At 46.1% G+C, this 4,638-nt stretch overlaps 1 pseudogene; it reads right to left on the bottom strand.

Annotated features, from left to right (window-relative positions):
- Positions 1-283: 283 nt before the first annotated feature.
- LOC132888441 (uncharacterized protein K02A2.6-like) lies at positions 284-1,768 on the bottom strand (annotated as a pseudogene).
- Positions 1,769-4,638: the final 2,870 nt, after the last annotated feature.

Here is a 4,638-nt window from a genome sequence, read left to right on the forward strand (position 1 = left end):
TCTCTAGCTGCTTTATCCTTCTACAGGGTCGCAGGCAAGCTGGAGCCTATCCAAGCTGACTACGGGCGAAAGGCGGGGTACACCCTGGACAAGTCGCCAGGTCATCACAAGGCTTATCTAATATACTAAGAAAATAAATTCAATACCCTATACCTACAGGCAGTTATAACTAAAGGTAATCACATAGGCCTAAACACCTTAACTTTAACCTTAGTGCTAAACTTAACACTAAAATACCTAACACACATCAAACATCACAAAGACAATGCATTCTTTTGTTAGGCTATAAGTCCAGTCTTTGAGGAGGACAATGAGCTCTTTCAGGAAAGCGTCTCTCTTGAGTGTCAGAGCTCTGAGCAGGAACCTCGGGGTCTGCATTATCAGGTGTAGCATTTCCATCTTCAAGAGGTGGGGGCTCTGAGGCTGTGCACATGAGTTCATCAGAATCCTCAGAGGCATGAGCATCATCCTCGGTGTTGTTGTTGGTTGCATGGTGAGCAGTTGCATCTAGCAATTGGTCAACGTATCTGCACCAGACGTGATGCCCAATCTTCACTGTGTAGGTCAGGGGCCCTGTCTTGGACAAGATTTCACCACGCTGCCATTTCTGCTTTGACTAACGATAGTCTCTGGCTAGAACTTGTTGTCTGATCACAAAGTTTCTCACATGACCAGTCTTTGCTTTGCTGGACTGTTTTTGCATGACATCTCTATGAAGGTCAGGCTTTAGCAGATCAAGACGTGACCTCAGTCGTCTTCCCATGAACAATACAGCTGGAGCTTGGCCTGTCGTAGCATGGTCAGTGTTTCTGTAGGCATGCAGGAACTTTGCCATCTTTTCTTGCAGAGACATGTGGGAATTTGACATTGTTTTCATTGACTGTTTAAATGACTGGACAAAGCGCTCAGCAAGACCATTCGTAGCAGGATGGTAAGGTACGGCTGTGGTGTGCTTGATGCCATTTCTCCGGATGAATGATTGAAACCCTTCAGAGGTGAATTGACTGCCATTGTCACTGACAAGTCGTTCGGGCAATCCTGTTCTGGCAAACAGTGTGCGGAGTACTTCGACTGTTTTTGTGGTTGTGGCATTTTTCACAATGAAGACCTCTGGCCACTTTGAATATGCGTCGACCACAACAAGGAACATACGATCGAGGAAAGGCCCAGCATAGTCTACATGAATCCTTTGCCAAGGAGCGGTGGGCCACTCCCAGCTGTGGACAGGAGCAGGTGGAGGCTGCTTTTGTGTCTGCTGACATCCAGAGCACGACTTGGCCATATCCTCTATCTGCTGATCAATGCCTGGCCACCATATGTAGCTTCTCGCAAGGCTCTTCATCTTTACCACACCCATGTGTCCCTCATGAAGTGCTTCCAGGATGTTGCAGCGCAGCTTGGGCGGCACTACAATTCTGGTCCCCCACATGATGCACCCATGACACATGGATAGCTGCTCACGTCAACTGAAGTACTCAGGTAAGCCCACTGTATTTTTGGCAGGCCACCCCTTCACCATTAGCTCAAAGACCTTTGCCATGGTTGGATCTCGGCTGGTTTCCTGTATGATCTGTGCGCTTGTGACAGGTAAGTTCTCGACATGGGCTAGATAGAACATTTCAGCTGGGTCTGCAGATGCATTGTCCTCAGGTTCACAAGGCAAGCAAGAGAGTCCATCAGCATTGCCATGTAGTGTGCCTTTGTACTCAATCACATAGTCATGTCCACCTAAGAACAACGCCCATCTTTGCAAGCGTGCTGCAGTCATCGCTGGAATCGACTTCCTAGGGTTAAAAATGGCCACTAGGGGTTGGTGGTCTGTAATTAATGTGAAGCGCTTCCCATATAAGTACTGGTTAAATTTCTTCACACCTCACACGAGGCTAAGCCCTTCCCTGTCAATTTGTGCGTAGTTCTTTTCAGCAGCACATAAGGATCGAGATGCAAAGGCGATGGGACATTCAGAGCCGTCTGGCATTTTGTGCGAAAGGACAGCACCGATGCCATATGGTGAGGCATCACAAGCCAGATGAAGGGGCAAGTCTGGGTTATAGTGGGTCAGTACTCTTTCTGATGTGATGAGTTCCTTCGCACTCTTGAACGCTATGTCACAGCTTTTCGTCCACTTCCATGTCACCTTTGTTTGCAGGAGGTTGTTCAAGGGGTGAAGCACTGTTGCAAGATTCAGCAGGAATTTGTGATAGTAATTCACTAGTCCTAAGAGTGAGCGAAGCTGGGAGACATTGGTGGGCTTTGGCGCTTTCAGGACGGCATCAATTTTGTCTTGAGATTTGTGGAGACTGTCTCGGTTGATTCTGTGCCCACAATACTCAGTGGAGTCTTTAAAGAACTCACAATTGTCCTTATTGGTCCTAAGTCCACACTCAGCTAGCCTACTCAGGACTGCTTCCAGATTGGCCAAATGAGAGCTGTCATCTTGGCCTGTGACTATGATGTCATCTAAGTAGCACTGCGTGCCTGGGATGCCCTGTAGCACCTGGTCGATAGCACGCTGCCACACTGCAGGGGCGGATGCGATACCGAACACTAGCCTATTGTATTGAAAAAGGCCTTTGTGGGTATTAATGGTGAGGTACTTTTTCGACTCAGCATCCATTTCCATTTGTAAATAAGCCTGGGCCAAATCAATCTTTGAAAAATGTTGCCCTCCGGCTAGTGAAGCAAAAATGTCTTCTATGCGGGGCAATGGGTATTGATCTGCATGAAGAACTAGGTTGATCGTTACCTTGACGTCACCGCATAGACTTATCACACCATTTTTCTTCACAACTGGTACAACGGGTGTTGCCCAGTCTGACCATTCAACTTTAGACAGAATGCCCTGGTCCTCCAGCCGTTGTAACTCTGTCTCCACTCTTGGCCGTAACGCATAGGGGACAGGACCACGGGCGCAGATAGAGGGTGGGATGGGTGGGATTCGTCCCACCCAGATTTAAATTCACCTCGTTCGGTCCCCCCCACTTATAGAGATCTTGCAGTCACGTGACCGGAAAGTTAACAGCCGCCATCTTGTCGGTAAAAAACACAGCTGAATACTGCTGCACTCGTGTACAGAATGGATCAATTTCAACCGACGGACTACACGGCTCATTTTTCTAATGAACAGATAACTAGATATATGTCTAAAATCAACGACCTACAGATTAGTGACCCTTATGGCTTACTGGACGTAGTTTTCACGACCGTGTCAGTGGATATTGAACTGCCAGAGGTGGAATACTCAGACGTGTATAATTATCTCGTTAACTTTCCCTCGCTGTTCAGTGGTGAAGCACTGCGTGCTTATAAATCTCTGGACAGTTATCTTTACAGAAATTCAGGATTTGTCAGCGACTCAGCCCCCCCTCAGATGTGGCATCTTGTAAACAAGAAAATAACAATCCTCATTGGATGGGTAAGTCACTTAAGTATTATCTAGTATAGCACTGACCAGCCGATTATAGAATAGAATAATTCCAGCTGTAATTCCAAATCGTCCGTCTTGTTTACCATGGATCTGGCGTTGGAGAGGTAGAGGCTTAGCAGTGGAGATTTGAGTGGCTGTTTTCTGAGCTTAGTCAACAGGCCGGCTCTGCCTGCAGCCTCGCTTTTGCTTCCGCTCCCGATGCCGCCTCCTTCGCCTGCCAGACCCGATAACAATCCACGGAGACCCCGCTGGTCTCGCTATCTCGTCCGGAATGTTGTGCATGCGATGGCAATCGCTACAAACAATCATTTTCTGCTGGAAACCAATGTCCAGTAAGTCCATATGGTTGTAGTGGATATTGAAGTCCGGTACAGACGAACAACACGCAAAAATACACACAAAAAACATAAAAAACGTGCACAGGTAGGGAGAGCTTGTAGCCGCAGCCGTTGTAGTAGAATTGTAGGTTTTCCAGAAGAAAAGGTAGAAGTAGAAGCAGAAGTAGAACTAGAAGTAGAAGGCGGAAATATGGCGTTTGACCGACAAGATGGCGTCTGTTACAATCTGGATCGGCTGTGACGTCACATGCAAGATCTCTATAGGGAGGAAAAAACATCTATGCTGTCTTTCTTTGCATAAGGCAAACCTCACGGAAAAAATCAAAAGACTAATTACCATTCAGTTTACTGAGGTGCACAGCAGTACATACATACAGTAGTGCTTGAAAGTTTGTGAACCCTTTAGAATTTTCTATATTTCTGCATAAATATGACCTAAAACATCATCAGATTTTCACACAAGTCCTAAAAGTAGATAAAGAGAACCCAGTTAAACAAATGAGACAAAAATATTATACTTGGTCATTTATTTATTGAGGAAAATGATCCAATATTATATATCTGTGAGTGGCAAAAGTATATGAACCTTTGCTTTCAGTATCTGGTGTGACCCCCTTGTGCAGCAATAACTGCAACTAAACATTTCTGGTAACTGTTGATCAGTCCTGCACACCGGCTTGGAGGAATTTTAGCCCGTTCCTCCATACAGAACAGCTTCAACTCTGGGATGTTGGTGGGTTTTCTCACATGAACTCCTCGCTTCAGGTCCTTCCACAACATTTCGATTGGATTAAGGTCAGGACTTTGACTTGGCCATTCCAAAACATTAACTTTATTCTTCTTTAACCATTCTTTGGCAGAGTGACTTGTGTG

Source organism: Neoarius graeffei, chromosome 6 (assembly GCF_027579695.1).
Source record: "Neoarius graeffei isolate fNeoGra1 chromosome 6, fNeoGra1.pri, whole genome shotgun sequence".
Classification (NCBI taxonomy): domain Eukaryota; kingdom Metazoa; phylum Chordata; class Actinopteri; order Siluriformes; family Ariidae; genus Neoarius; species Neoarius graeffei.